The sequence below is a fragment of the Podarcis melisellensis genome, assembly GCF_964234715.1.
Source record: "Podarcis melisellensis genome assembly, chromosome: 15".
NCBI lineage: Eukaryota > Metazoa > Chordata > Lepidosauria > Squamata > Lacertidae > Podarcis > Podarcis melisellensis.
The window spans coordinates 10,723,827-10,732,302 of NC_138532.1; positions in this window are offsets into that span (position 1 = coordinate 10,723,827).

Genomic DNA, 8,476 nt, shown 5'->3' on the forward strand with positions numbered 1-8,476 from the left:
AGCGCTTTCCAAGGACTGAATAATGAGAGATGATGGCCATCTGCAAGGTTTACAAAACCGTGGAGGGGAAGGAAAGCCTGGGATCTGAGTAAAGGACAGTGGGAGACACAAAATCCCCTCCCAAGCACACACACATACCATAAAGCGGTGTGACACCACAAAGCTATGTGACTGGGTGGCCACAAGGTGGTGCTATGCACAGAAATGCATAAAGAACAGAACTCTGGCGCATGGACAAGCATTTTGTACGCATTGTTTTTCTTGCTGCAGTCGAACCCAGACATTCTTTACAACCTAGGGTTGCCGTATTTCAAAAAAGTGAACATCTGTGTACAAAAGCTGTTGAGCCATATATTTGTTTTTGAAGTTTTGGAGCTATTTTTTAGGAGATTCGTAAAAAAAGAAAATAAACACTTCCGACATAGGTTGCCATATGCCCTGGTTTCCCCAGACATTTTAATGATTTCCGCAAATTCTTCCTGGATGCTATTTAGAAAGTTTAAATAAAGTGCAGTTGTGTAATGCCATTGGTGAGTGAAGTGCTACCTATATTTCATGTCATCTAGTAAACAAGTGGTTCTATAATTCTGTGTGTGTGTGTGTGTGTGTGTGTGTGTGTTTGTGTGTGCAGGGACCTGAGGCTTAGTGGGAACGGCTTGCTTAAGGGCTTACTTAAAGTACAGCATGTTCACAGAGATTCCAGTTAGGGCAGACTTCCTGGTTCATGGCTCCGTCTCTTAGTCCCTACTACGCCAGGCTCTATATGTGCAAGCCAACTCTTGAAAAGTACTGTATCCTACGCCACCATGTCCTAAAATAACAAAAAAATTCCTTCCACTAGCACCTTAAAGACCAACTAAGTTAGTTCTTGGTATGAGCTTTCGTGTGCCTGCACACTTCTTCAGATACACACATGCACACGAAAGCTCATACCAAGAACTAACTTAGTTGGTCTTTAAGGTGCTACTGGAAGGATTTTTTTTTTGTTTTGACTATGGCAGACCAACACGGCTACCTATCTGTAACTAAAATAACAAGTTATCCAAAAATTAACGCCGTCCACAGAGACCCTCCAGACTGGTGTTTTATTGCAGGTGTAATCTGCAGCATGTTCTTGTGGCGATCACACAGGGTCCCCGGATGGTTCACCATCTATTGATCCCTGTGCCATCACTTTACTTCTTGCTGCCACCACCCAGGCCCTACCTGGTACAATACTGAGTCCGGTCAGGGTTAAATTGGAACATAACTTTATTTTATTTATTGCAGTTTAACAAGCGTGTGGTTTCATAAATGGTATCGGTCAGTTACAATCATGGGGTGCCTATCCAGATCTATAACTTCCGCTACCTGCTCGCACTCACTAAACCACCTCTCAGATATTTACTTGTCTTCCTTGTTGTTGTTGTTTAGTCGTGCAGTCCATGGGACTCTCAAGAGTCTCCTCCAGCACCATAATTCAAAAGCATCAATTCTTTGGCGATCAGCCTTCTTTATGGTCCAGCTCTCACTTCCATACATCACTACTGGGAAAACCATAGCTTTAACTATACGGACCTTTGTTGGCAAGGTGATGCTGTCTAGGTTTGTCATTGCTTTTCTCCCAAGAAGCAGGCATCTTTTAATTTTGTGGCTGCTGTCACCATCTGCAGGGATCATGGAGCCCAAGAAAGTAAAATCTCTCACTGCCTCCATTTCTTCCCCTTCTATTTGCCAGGAGGTGATGGCCCAGTGGCCATTATCTTCTCTCTTTTTTTGATGTTGAGCTTCAAACCATATTTTGTGTTCTCCTCTTTCAGCCTCATTAAAAGGTTCTTTAATTCCTCCTCACGTTGTGCCATCAATGGTGTGTCATCTGCATATCTGAGGTTGTTGATATTTCTACTGGCAATCTTAATTCTGGCCCCTAACTATTCCTGACTCAGCTTATTTTGCTACACTAACTCCACCTACCCACAGACTCTATCCCAATTCACTACCACTCCAACCAACCACCCAACTCCCAAGGAACTCCTCCCTTCACCCTTCCCAGAGTTGGTTTTATAGTCCCTCTGACTCCACCCCCTGGGTCCTGATTGGGTAACCTGTTTAACTATTTCCCCTCCAGCACTCTCATATGTTAACGTCACAGTTCTCGACGCAATAACCGTGTGTTAGTGGAGGGTTCAGTCAGCAATGCTTCTCCACTACTACAACGTTGTTGTCGTCTGGAGGGGCTACAGCACAACAGGAGCAGGACAGGAATAAGCCTGTGGCATGAAAAGTTCCAGCATTTCGGCAGAAAGTTGCAAGCTAGGGACTGGCTGCCTTGTGCAGGGGGGAAAAGCATTGGAAATGGGATCCCATAAGAATCCTCTGTAGTTCCATGAACACAAATTTTCATGGATATGCTATAAAAAGGAAATCTGGAGGGACGTAGAGTTAATGATGCCTAAAAACAGGGCCTCTCGCTCCCCCACCCCGGGGATTCTCAAAGGTGCACAGTACCAGCTCCTCTTTCCTTTTCGTTGTTAAAAAGTGTGGCACTTCCTGTAACCGCTTCATGGAGAGCACTGACATGTCTTTTTCTAGAGAGAAAAAAAAGCACTGCCTAAAAGAGAACTGGGATTTGCTTCCTATCATGTTCTTCTAGTCAAATACACCACCAACAATCCCACCCCCCCCCAAGGCAGGGGCATTACTAGGTAGGTACTTAACCGGCTCAGCGCATCGGCCCATGACCCAAATTTGAATAAAATGTGCATGCGTTATTGTACAAGTGGATTTCTGTAAGCAAATATATATATATATGCGACAACGTTGTGGTTTTTTAAAAGAGAGATAGGGAAGGAGATCTAGCTGAAAAGACCTAGGGATCAGTCCCCCTAGACTTCCCCCTTAACATCACCAGGACTTATAGGGACATAGGAAGCTGCCTTATACTAAAGTCAGACCATTGGTTGATATAACTCAGTGTTATCTACAGCGACTGGCAGTGGCTGTCTGGGATTTCAGACAGGGAGTCTCTCCCAGACCTGCCTGGAATTGCAGGGGATTGAACCTGGGACCTCCTACTCACAAAGCAGGTGCTCCACTGCTGAACCACAGCATATCTTCGTAGAATTGTAGAATTGCAGAGTGGGACCCTGAGGGTCATCTAGTCCACCCCCCCAACAATGCAGGAATGTGTGGCAGATGGCCATCCAACCTCTGCTTTTAAAAATGAAGGAGAGTCCACAACCTCCCACGGTTCATGGTTGTCCTCTGCCAAACAGGTTGTCTGGGGATAATAATAATAATAATAATAATAATAATAATAATAATAATAATGTATTATTTATACCCCACCCATCTGGCTGGGTTTCCCCAGGCACTCTGGGCAGCTTCCAACAAAGTATTAAAATACAGAGGTCTGTTAAAAGCTTCCCCAAAAAGGGCTGCCTTCAGATGTCTTCTAAAAGTCTGGTAGTTGTTTATTTCTTTGACATCTGGTGGGAGGGCATTCCACAGGGCAGGTGCCACTACCGAGAAGGCCCTCTGCCTGGTTCCCTGTAACTTGGCTTCTTGCAGCGAGGGAACCGCCAGAAGGCCCCCGGAGCTGGACCTCAGTGTCCGGGTAGAACGATAGGGGTGGAGACGCTCCTTCAGGTATACTGGACCAAGGCCATTTAGGGCTTTAAAGGTCAGCACCAACACTTTGAATTGTGCTTGGAAACGTACTGGGAGCCAGTGTAGCTCTTTCAAGACCGATGGACACTGGTTCTGATTTGAAAGAGAGGTAGAGCTGGGCATCATCCATATATTGATGACACCTGGAATGTCGCACCTGGAAGATGAAGCAAGCTGGTGGTGGACGACAAATGTGAGAACAGAAAAAGGGTTTAAAAATGGATGCTCTCACGTTGTTGGAAACACAGGAAGAAGAAAAAGAGTTTGGATTTGATATCCTGCTTTATCACTACCCGAAGGAGTCTCAAAGCGGCTAACATTCTCCTTTCCCTTCCTCCCCCACAACAAACACTCTGTGAGGTGAGTGGGGCTGAGAGACTTCAAAGAAGTGTGACTAGCCCAAGGTCACCCAGCAGCTGCATGTGGAGGAGCGGAGACGCGAACCCGGTTCACCAGATTTCGAGACTACTGCTCTTAACCACTATACCACACAGGAACCCAGCTTATACCAGATCAGGCTCTTTGTCCATCTAGCCTAGTATTCTCTACTTCTGGGGTCCCCAAATGTGGTGCTGGTGAGCACCATGCAGCCTCAGACACCCCTCCTTGGTGCTTCCGTGTGTGTGTGTGTGTGTGTGTGTGTGAGTGCGCAAGCTGCAGTAGAGGCTGGTCCATTTGGGTGAAGAGGACACTGCCCCACCAAACTCATTCTGCCCTCAGCCCACCACTTACCTGCCTGCCTTCTGGCTTACCGCCAGCCAAGGGGATGGCAATGCCTGTCCTCTTCCTCCCCCTTGGTCTCAGTTTTGCCCTAGTGGAACTCAGCAGGGTGATGGGTACAAAACTAGAACTAGCTGGCTCTGCCCATCGTTGGCTCTGGCGCCACCTACTGTCATCCTCCCTGCCTCCTGCCCCAAAGGGAAGCAGCCTCCACAGACTTCCAATCACACTTGGAGGTTACATTAAAGGTAAACGGACCCCTGACCGTTAGGTCCAGTCGTGGCCGACTCTGGGGTTGCGGCGCTTATCTCGCTTTATTGGCCAAGGGAGCCGGCGTACAGCTTCCGGGTCATGTGGCCAGCATGACTAAGCCTCTTCTGGCGAACCAGAGCAGCGCACGGAAAAGCAATTTACCTTCCTGCCAGAGCGGTACCTATTTATCTACTTGCACTTTGACGTGCTTTTGAACTGCTAGGTTGGCAGGAGCTGGGACCGAGCAACGGGAGCTCACCCTGTCATGGGGATTCGAACCGCCGACCTTCTGATCGGCAAGTCCTAGGCTCTGTGGTTTAACCCACAGCGCCACAGAGCACGTTCAGAAAAGAAACTGTACACAGTATTAGTGTGAGGTTGGAAACAAAGGCAGCGATTGCTTTTAGAGAGTTGAAAGTGGTGTAAAAGCAGGATTGATGCCTGCTGTAAGTGCACTTGTCCCACTTTTGTATTGGGTAAACAGGTTTCTGCGTTGCTTTGGGGTAAGCAGGTTTTTCACCCTGCACTCAAAGCAACCACAAGACAGAATAAAGGTATGTGTGGGGCATAGGAAGCAAAACTTTTTTTAAAAAGCCACTTTTGTGTCTCAGAAACAACCAGTTCCCTCCTGCCAGAATGAGACTGCCAAGTCCCTGCCTGCCGTGAGCCCCTTAGACCGGAGGTGAAGCAATATAGGGTGGTACAAGGCAGATTGAGAGAAGGTGCAAACCATAATGTGTAGATGGGGCACAAAATGTTTTAGTACAACAGAAGGCTATAAGGAGCTTCCTTATACTTATTCCCATTTATTATTATTATTATTATTATTATTATTATTATTATTATTATTCACCCACCCTTCACCCTAACGTCCCAGGGCGGGTTACAACAGTAAAACACAATATTAAAAAACAGTTTAAAACAAATTTCGATCACAAAAATAAGGTGGGCCCTAAAAACATACACCTCGAGTGTCAAAAATCAGAGTAGAGTCTTTGGCATTCGCCGGAAGCTGTTTAATGATGGTGCCAGGCGTACTTTCCTCTGTAGGGAGAATATATAAGCTTATTATTACTGGCATCAAGAGGAGGCTTAGAGAAAAGGTGTGTGGGGATTAGTTATTTTTATTAAGGCCTCGTGTGTTTTGAATTGATACTCCTAGGCACCCACCCAGCTAATTTATCCTAAGAAGTTGCCTAAAAACAACCTCACACACTATCTGGCAGATATTCCCAGCCTGCTGCTTGGGATCTTTTAGCAGGAGATGCCGGGGATTGACCTTGAGGCCTTCTACATGGAAAGTATGTGATTTGCCACTGACCTCCCCATTAGGGCATGGTGACCTAAAGTTTGAGAAACACAGCTGTACATGTTGAGTTAATTTTAGATACCTCCGAATCCAAGTCCTCAGGACACAACCGAAGGCTCTTTTAAAACATAAATCAATCTGTCTGTACCTACAGAGACTCGGATATACCTATACAGATTGGTTTAATTTTTTTAAAAGATCCTTCGGTTGTGTCCTGAGGACCACAGAAAGAAAACCTTTAAAAAAACCACTTCCTTGCCACTCTTATATGTTAAGGCTTAAGCTAACACCAAATGATTGCAAAACATAAATAGGACAGTGCTTTTTATTAGGCCAACTAAAAGGTCACAAAATAGTGAACCAGCTTTCGTTTCGAGTTCTCTTTTTGCCGTTGTTCCAGATACTGTAAGTACAGTGGTACCTCGGGTTACAGACGCTTCAGGTTACAGACTCCGCTAACCCAGAAATAGTACCTCAGGTTAAGAACTTTGCTTCAGGATGAGAACAGAAATTGTGCAGCAGCGGCAGGAGGCCCCATTAGGTAAAGTGGTACCTCAGGTTAAGAACAGTTTCAGGTTAAGAACGGACCTCCAGAACGAATTAAGTTCTTAACCCGAGGTACCACTGTATTAATTGCTTTGCCATTCAAATACAGGATTAGTCAGTCTAGATATTCCTGCACACTTAATGATCTTCACTGTGCTTGCAATATGTGAGGAATATAAGGAAGACCAGGAGCACTGTGTATGTGTGTGAGAAAGTGTGTGCATTGAGATTTTCCTCTTCCATAAGGGCTAATGTGGACCCTTTCCCACAATCCCTTACTCCGGACCACCCAGCTACAGCCTTGTGTTTGAGCTTTGCTAAGTACTGTGAACTGGTGTTTGGGCAAGACCCCATAGCCATTTGCTGTATGAAAACACAAGAATTTAAGAGTCCGATGGATCAGGCCAATGGCCCACCTAGTGCAGGATCCCGTCCTCTTGCTGGCCAACCAGATGCCTGTGGGAAACCCGCAAACAGGAAGCCAAGCACAAGAGCTCTGTCCCCTCCCACTGTATGGTTTCCAGAAACTGGGATTTCTCCAGCTGTGGCTAGTAGCCATTGAGAACTGAAATATACTCAGAGTCGAGAGTGGATTTCACGCTCTTTATTCAGCTCATAGTGGTGAGGAGGGAATGAAAGTCCCCTCAAAGTATCTGCTTTATATACCTTATTTACACAATGGGCTGCACATGATTGGCTAATTCCAGAATTCTCCTGTAGGCCAATCAGGTTGTGGATTCACTTCCATCTGGAGCTGGATTGGGTGGCTCCTGCAGACCAATCATACTGCTCATTGTTCTAGGACCAATCAGACTGCTGCATTCTGAATCCTATTCAACTCAGTACATAACAAGTACCTTATCCTCCATTAACTTGCCTAATCCTAAACCCATCTAAATTGGTGGGCATCCCTGCCTCATGTGGCAGTGAGTTCCAAAGTTCAACTATACACTGCATTAACTATGTGCTTCTTCTTCCTGGCTCTTGATCTCACAACATCTTGATTAGACTAATAAAGGTATTATCCTCCTGTGGATTTTAGAATCTTTTGTGTAGGCCAACACAGTTGCCTTTGCTTTCTTGTGTGAACCAAATGCCGTCTGGTGGTAGCCCATTTCACAGAATCATAGGGTCAACTAGTCCAACCCCGTGCTATGCTTGCTGCTAGCAGCAAGAATGAATGTTACCCGGAATTATTTTGAAATGAAACCGGATTGCATTGTTCTTCATTTCTTCATTTACGGTAGTTTTATAAGTTTTTGTTCATGTTAAAAAATAAAATGCAATTGACAAGAGATGGGGTGAAAGAGACCCGCTGGAGGGAAGGCAAGAAGGGTATTTGCAGGCACAGAGGTCTTCATGAATAATCACGCTGTATTCTGCCTGAGGTCCTCTAGCAAAGGCGGCCTCACCTTTCCTGATGACCGCACGCAGTGTTTCTTCATTAGCAGGAAAATCATCTGCGACTCCAAACTGAATTAATACTGGAGGAAAAAAAAGAAAAGGCACATTCAATTGATCAACGGAGGAGTCAAAATATTCTAATAGCAGAAAAACAGGGGTCTAGTATTCAGGCTTCCCAGGAGAGACGTGAGGTTGGGTTTAATGAGCTCCGTTGGGGCCCCAATTTGTCAATCAAGAATCTCTCTTGACAGTCGCCCCAACACCAAATGCGTTTTCTACCTGACTCTAGCCTCTGGATATGGAAGGGGTGCAGATAAACAGTGCCTAAAACATGTCTCTCCCCCGCCATACTCACCCACGCACCCCAAATAAGAAAACAGTCTATGTAACAAAGCAGCCGCTGCAGCCAACTAGAGGTGTACATGATGCTTGAGATTGAGAAGCTGCTTTCTCTGAAGGAATGCTGAACTCTCTGAGACCAGGAAGACTCCCTCATGTATCATTACAGTCATATTATTAGCGCTCTGATCCCTGCTCTGCACAGCTGGGATTTGGGACTCCTGTCTTGTTCTTTTCCCTGAGATCAAGGAATAGTGC